Source organism: Oncorhynchus masou, chromosome 15, assembly GCF_036934945.1.
Source record: "Oncorhynchus masou masou isolate Uvic2021 chromosome 15, UVic_Omas_1.1, whole genome shotgun sequence".
Taxonomy (NCBI): Eukaryota; Metazoa; Chordata; class Actinopteri; order Salmoniformes; family Salmonidae; genus Oncorhynchus; species Oncorhynchus masou.
In genome coordinates this window covers 14,793,328-14,801,554 of record NC_088226.1, presented here as the reverse complement: position 1 = coordinate 14,801,554, position 8,227 = coordinate 14,793,328, and positions in this window count along the sequence as shown.

Here is an 8,227-nt window from a genome sequence, read left to right as displayed (position 1 = left end):
TATTATTTCTCCAAACATCTTAAGTGCACACAAGATATTTCTTCTGTTGTACAGCTAGCTCAGTCACATTGACCCGCTTTATCCTGTGGAAGACAGCTTGAAAATAGAAGCCCCCCCCATCCCATAATTAAACCTGACCTGGTTTATCTCGAGGAATAACAAGGACAAGGGAAGACATGTCGAGGGGCTCCTCAGTTGAACTATATCTATGGGGTCTCTGTCTACATGGTGTGGCCCTGAGGCTAGTGTGGTTCTGATCCATGTGTTTCTGTAAAGGGCCCTTTTAAACAGTAGTCTTCAGACGAGGGAACACTGTGTTCTTCTCCTGACAATATTTGTTTTCTAAGGCCCTTGACACTAGCCCCCCCCCCATCTGTCATAACAGCACAAAGTAATAATAGCTGTTTATTTGGTGTACTTTTTTTTTTTTTACAACTTTTATTTCCCAGCGTGTCATGGATAAGCAGCAGTAAGAGCTGGCTTGCGTAAGAGGCCTAGAATCCCCACTGTGTTTACATCACCAGCCCCCCCCCCCCCCCCTGTTGGTCATGTTTCAAAGCAGAAAGTAAGGACGAGTTTATTTTTCTCCTCTACCAAATTAAAATATAGTGTTCTTTAACTGACCACAAATAATCTCCTTTGGAATGTTCTTTTTCTAGTATGGTTACAAGAGATTTCTCCTGGGTCAAAATATGCTTTTACAGCTGTTGTAATTGTACTGGCTCTGATTCTCAAATCGCTTCACATCCAATGATCCAGGTACAGTAAGATATAGGGACTTACAGGCTCAAGATGTGATAATCAATTAGGTACAAATATGTGCACAGTCACAGCTCTGTGGTGGGTATCCCCCCCCCATTTCAAAGCCCAGTATTTTGTTGAATAACAGTATTTGCACAGTCTATTTTTAGACACTTGTGTGTATTGTACACTGCTTTTCTCTGTGTGTGTGGCCTGTGTGTACAGTACACAGGTCTATAGGGACGGCAGTGTACTCCAGCATGGAATTGGAACATTGTGTACCTTGCTAAACTCATTAGCCTGATTCTAACACCCCTTTAACATCCTCTTGACAGGCTTACGGAAGCTTTTTGTTTTTGTTTACCACAATCTGTGACTCGGAATTCGATCGATCATATGCTTTTCTTTAGGTCGGTACTTTTTCTTCCCTCCCACAATTAGGGCCAATGAACCTTGGATGTGACAACCCCAGTGCTCAGCCAACCACAATGTTCTTAGAGGTGAAAAACTGGCGGCACACCATATCCAATCATTTCTAGCCCCAGTTATTGTTTAGTTATTCCAATGTGCATCTGCTTCTACTGTCTGAGTTGCAGGCACATTGAAATGATGGAGAAATCCTATTCTGGCTTTCATCCAAGGCACCACTATAAACCACAGGCATTACTCAGTAACGGGAGTAAAATGATCTGTGAATTACAGGATTATTAATGACCCCGACTGTGGAACATGCCCTAACCATAGCATATTACCCATTTTGACCAGGATGACTGACCCAGAAACAGAAGATGTATCTTTCAAGTAAAATATCTGACTTTAAAACAGAAATAAACTTTGAAGAAATCAAGTCTCTCCTGTTTGTTTGCCATTGAATAACCGAGGAGGAAAGACGAGACGATTTGTCCTGGGAGTTGTAGGACTTGTTACCTCTTGACATTCCTCTGAAGGCCCTTCTCTTTCCCCACAGCAGTAGCCACCTCTTAAACTTAAATAATGTACCATCTGTCAGTTTATCCTGAGACAGGTTAAAGAAAAAAACTCCTTAAACTTAAATTGGCACAGCTGACGGATGGTGTAAGAAGGTAGAGTCGGAGAGACAGATGAGATGATAAAGGAGAGCGTTAGACACGTGAGTGACTGGTACATCAGGTATGTTAAACGCCCAGGTGAGACCGGGACAGAGAAATCCACTATTCTGAGCGCTAGGGTCTTTTCCTCGCGATAGTGTTATTACTGCTAAGAGCTCTGATAACATTGTTACAGAAACACTTTTCCACAACCTGTCTGGCCTCGCCATTGTTATCAGCTGGTTTTTCTTGTGCACAACGATTTGGCCGATTTACATCAGGAAGTTTCTCACAATATGAACATCTGACTCTAATGACGGCATTACACACGCATGCACAAACACACCTCTGTGGGAGTGAGTTACATAACAACAGAGAGGAAAGGAGGTAGAGCGGAGGAAGAAGCTGCAGACACACAAATGAAACGGTGACAGCCTTTCTTCTCGTTAAAGTGTCCGGTGGACCCCCAAGCAACCTTGAAAGTATTCTTAGAGGGTTCCAACAAGTTCTTCCGTGGAATCCTGATAAATCAGCTGGTCCTAAACTGTAAGAACACAAGTTTATTGGTTTCCCTGCCTCCTCATCAACACACCTGCCGGAACAGAACCAGTAATACCAGCTGCCATGGCCATCATATCATCACGCAGCACAACATTGTCACCATTCTCCTTTACACACACACAAAATGACAGTTCTGTCACCAAACCAGAACCAAAAACAGCTAATGCCAGCCACCAGCTGAAACCATGGTAAATAGTCTGATCCTCAACTCACAGGGGCACACCAAGTGGCAGTTATGTCACGTCACTGACGAATCGCAAGTCATAGCTTGCAATTAAATCCAGGAAGCCAGAGTTTTATTGTTCCCTTCCTCTTTGACAACTACAAGCGTGGCAGAGTAGAAGTCACAGGGTAGAGAGGTATTGAGAAAGGCCGGGAGAGGAGGGAAAGACCAACAGTATCAGCCTATAGCAGCTAGAGAGTGTGTTGTGTACTTGACTGTTCCCCGACCCCAGAACCCCAGAGCTGAAGTGAACAGTGTACATGCGATTGGGATAGAAATGACTAAGAGCTCTGAATGATCCAGACCACCAGATTCAGTTCTGTTCCCCCTCACTCTGAAACACTGGATTCCCTTACACGCTAGTAGTCACAATGAGCCCACAGAGTTCACTGTGGGTGCCTGCCTGCCTGCGTGCGTGTGTGCGTGTGCCCAAACAACTATTATTACTTAAGATTTTTTTTCCAGGGAAAGAATAAATAGCTGTGCTTAACCAAAGGCATTCCATGTCTTGGCTGAGAATGCCTCGCCATGAGAAACATATTACCCGTGGTTAGGATATGGCTTTGTGCTCTCTGAACATTTTCTTTTTCTCTCTTCAAAGCGTGACTTAACTTGTGAAAGCAATTTTCTCTTTATTTTGTCTTAGTTGATATCTACAGAGGACACAAGCAGAACGTCACTACACATTAGAGGAGCAGTATTTGCATGTGCCATGGTTGGTCTTGTTTTCAATAGGAAACACTACTGGCCATGAAACACAAAGATATGAACCTCTGGGTCTTTTCTCATTGAGTCTTCTCTCAGTCTCCTGTGAACTGCACTTGATGACATGAGATACTTGAGGTCAATGCTGGAATGTAACACAACAAGTAAACTAATTGGAGAGGGCCAGACAAACAGGCACATACCAGATTAATTGGTAAGTCAATGAACTGTCAATGTTGTAGGCTACACTTGAGCTACTAGAGGGCAACTAGAGTCATTTGCTGGAACACAGTTGGATCATTTGTGGGCCTGGGGATTGGAATGCCCTGTGATGTGACGAGGGGTTGATAGATTGACGGGCTTGTTCACTGGAATCTAATTGCTGTACCATTAACAATGCCTTAATAATTGTTCACATACAAAGCTTGCCAAACTGATACAAGTTCTGATATTTAAAAGGTGAGCAGGTCCTGAGAGAGAAGAGCGTAAAGGGGGTGGGGTGGAGAGAGGGACTATCCTAAGGCAGCCGAGCCTCCTAACCCCTCCAAGGCCCTGAGCAGGATTGTTTTGTGACCCCCCCCCCCCATCTTGACTATTCTGACATCAACATGATCACACCGAAACTTTAATCAGGAACATAAGAATCAAATCGTTTCCCCATTATGTAAGGTGTGAGGGAGCAGCTTCTAGGAAAGCTGAAAGACTGACTGAGAGATCAAGAGATGGAAGAGAACGGGGTGAATGAAAGATGAAAGAGCACCAGAGAAACATGACGGATAAAGACACAAAAAAGGAGAAAAGTGAGAAAAAAAATAAGGAAGTAGGCAGGGGTATAAAAGAAAAGAGTCTGGGCCATTTTATTCCCATGGTGTCAGCTGCTAAATGTCCTTAAGTATTGAAATAGAGCATGGTAAGGCCATGTGTTGGCTTGGTCTTTCATACGAACAGCCTTCACACTAATCTCATAAGGAAGATCTCTCGAGACGTCATATCGATATGATCTTATGGAACAAAGTCCAACATTCTATTTACATAGCATTTGCTCTTTGCTCAAACAATTCAAATGAACACCGGTCCAGTGGTCCATATCCCTAATTCCAACCTGTTGTCAAAATGGTCAGTCTTGGTTTTGTAACTGGTGATGAGTTCAGTCAATGGTGTCTATATGGGAAGACAAAAGATTACTCCTCTTCCCCACGTTCTGCTTCTCTGATTCCCTGTTACATGTTCAACTCAGGGATCAAGGTTGAGACAACTTCTGCTCTTTTAGGATGCTTGGTTACCAGGGAACAAAAAGCTCGCTGGCTGCTTTTAGCAGGAACGATTTAGAATTCAGACCTCTGACATTTTCCGAACGGAACGGCCACATTTTGTTTTGTACATCAGCAAAACAGTTCACACAGAGTACGACTAACATCATGGCTGGAGATGTGAAGGGGAAGGGCAACGGAGAGGAGTTAGATGCTGTAACAGATCATTGTATCAATTTATGTCCTGCTATGGTGGAATAAGATGGACAGGACTGATAAACTAAAGGAAAACCTCTACTCCAAAGCCTTGGCATCTGCTTCTCCTCCAGAGCAGGTTATCTTAGTGTCTATGGAAGCTTGACTTTATTCTTTTCATCTATATTGGTCCAGTGGTTTTGAGCTGTAGTTCGTCCGTGAAGGCATTGGTCTTGATATAACTACACCTGAATTCATTTGAAAAAATCCTCACAATGGCTGTCTTCCAGATATCAGGACACAATGTTCCCGCAACTGTGTGAAACCCAGCAACATAGGCTATGACTATTACCTCTGTCATGGTTTGCATAATGTGTGCGTGCGAGGGTGTGAATGTGTGTATGGGGTTGGTAGGTGTGAAAGAATAGCAATGGTGTAAATCAGAGCCACTCCTGCTGAGAAAACAAAGGCTATATTAAACACAGGTGAATAAAGTGAGAGGGAAAGTTACTAACATTTGCATTCCCAAGGTCTGAGGAGCTTATGAGGGAAACGGTCACTCCAGGCAGGGCCCGTAAGGGAAACGGTCACTCCAGGCAGGGCCCGTAAGAGAAACGGTCACTCCAGGCAGGGCCCGTAAGGGAAACGGTCACTACAGGCAGGGCCCGTAAGGGAAACGGTCACTACAGGCAGGGCCCGTAAGGGAAACGGTCACTCCAGGCAGGGCCCGTAAGGGAAACGGTCACTCCAGGCAGGGCCCGTAAGGGAAACGGTCACTCCAGGCAGGGCACGTAAGGGAAACGGTCACTCCAGGCAGGGCCCGTAAGGGAAACGGTCACTCCAGACAGGGCCCGTCTCTCCGTCTGTCCAGAGCTCAACACGGCCTGAGCGGAGCTCGCTGGACTTAGTGCCGACCCCCAGCGGAAGAGCACATTAAAGCAAGAATCCAGAATGTTGGCATGCAGGAACATTGTCTCCCTTGTTTACTTGCAGCAGATTAAACAGTGTGTGTGTGTACACACACACACACACACACACGTGAAGAAAGCGTTGCAGCATGTCCCTTTAAGTGACACTGGTATTTCCTGTGAAGAGTAGCTAGATATTTCTGGAAACCCATCAGTTCTTCTTGCTACATTTAACTTGTTTCCCCAAAAAGACCAAAAACAGGAAAGACAGACACTTGGGAAATGGTCTTCTGTGTAAACTAAAGATACTGTAGTTTGAGGAATGTTTTTCAAGTGGAGAGACTTGATATTCAGCACACAAGAGGAGAATAAGGTTAAAATGGGTCTCAATGGTTCCCCGGTCCTTTGTACAAGGAAATGCATTCTGACCAGACTTAAGCTTTGTGGTTGAGGGAACAAGACACGCAGTGGTTGTTCCAAATCAAAATCAAATCAAATTTTATTTGTCACATACACATGGTTAGCAGATGTTAATGCGAGTGTAGCGAAATGCTTGTGCTTCTAGTTCCGACAATGCAGTAATAACCAACAAGTAATCTAACTAACAATTCCAAAACTACTGTCTTATACACACAAGTGTAAGGGGATAAAGAACATGTACGTAAAGATATATGAATGAGTGATGGTGCAGAGCAGCATAGGCAAGATACAGTAGATGGTCTCGAGTACAGTATATACATATGAGATGAGTATGTAAACAAAGTGGCATAGTTAAAGTGGCTAGTGATACATGTATTACATAAAGATGCGGTAGATAATATAGAGTACAGTATGTACGTATACATATGAGATGAATAATGTAGGGTATGTAAACATTATATTAGGTAGCATTGTTTAAAGTGGCTAGTGATATATTTTACATAATTTCCCATCAATTCCCATTATTAAAGTGACTGGAGTTGAGTCAGTGTGTTGGCAGCAGCCACTCAATGTTAGTGGTGGCTGTTTAACAGTCTGATGGCTTGAGATAGAAGCTGTTTTTCAGTCTCTCGGTCCCAGCTTTGATGCACCTGTACTGACCTCGCCTTCTGGATGATAGCAGAGTGAACAGGCAGTGGCTCGGGTGGTTGTTGTCCTTGATGATCTTTATGGCCTTCCTGTAACATCGGGTGTTGTAGATGTCCTGGAGGGCAGGTAGTTTGCCCCCGGTGATGCGTTGTGCAGACCTCACTACCCTCTGGAGAGCCTTACGGTTGTGGGCGGAGCAGTTGCCGTACCAGGCAGTGATACAGCCCGCCAGGATGCTCTCGATTGTGCATCTGTAGAAGTTTGTGAGTGCTTTTGGTGACAACCCGAATTTCTTCAGCCTCCTGAGGTTGAAGAGGCGCTGCTATGCCTTCTTCACGATGCTGTCTGTGTGGGTGGACCAATTCAGTTTGTCTGTGATGTGTATGCCGAGGAACTTACTACCCTCTCCACTACTGTTCCATCGATGTGGATAGGGGGGTGTTCCCTCTGCTGTTTCCTGAAGTCCACAATCATCTCCTTAATTTTGTTGACGTTGAGTGTGAGGTTATTTTCCTGACACCACACTCCGAGGACCCTCACCTCCTCCCTGTAGGCCGTCTCGTCGTTGTTGGTAATCAAGCCTACCAATGTTGTCGTCCGCAAACTTGATGATTGAGTTGGAGGCGTGTGTGGCCACGCAGTTGTGGGTGAACAGGGAGTACAGGAGAAGGCTCAGAACGCACCCTTGTGGGGCCCCAGTGTTGAGGATCAGCGGGGTGGAGATGTTGTTGCCTACCCTCACCACCTGGGGGCGGCCCGTCAGGAAGTCCAGTACCCAGTTGCACAGGGCGGGGTCGAGACCCAGGGTCTCGAGCTTGATGACGAGCTTGGAGGGTACTATGGCGTTAAATGCCGAGCTGTAGTCGATGAACAGCATTCTCACATAGGTATTCCTCTTGTCCAGATGGGTTAGGGCAGTGTGGTTGAGATTGCATCGTCTGTGGATCTATTTGGGTGCTAAGCAAATTGGAGTGGGTCTAGGGTGTCAGGTAGGGTGGAGGTGATATGGTCCTTGACTACTCTCTCAAAGCACTTCATGATGACGGAAGTGAGTGCTACGGGGCGGTAGTCGTTTAGCTCAGTTACCTTAGCTTTCTTGGGAACAGGAACAATGGTGGCCTCTCTTGAAGCACGTGGGAAGAGCAGACTGGTATAGGGATTGATTGAATATGTCCGTAAACACACCAGCCAGCTGGTCTGCGCATGCTCTGAGGGCGCGGCTGGGGATGCCGTCTGGGCTTGCAGCCTTGCGAGGGTTAAAACGTTTAAATGTTTTACTCACCTCTTCTGCAGTGAAGGAGAGTCCGCATGTTTTCGTTGCAGGCCGTGTCAGTGGCACTGTATTGTCCTCAAAGCGGGCAAAAAAGTTATTTAGTCTGCCTGGGAGCAAGACATCGTGGTCCGTGACGGGGCTGGTTTTCTTTTTGTAATCCGTGATTGACTGTAGACCCTGCCACATACCTCGTGTCTGAGCCGTTGAATTGAGATTCTACTTTGTCTCTATACTGA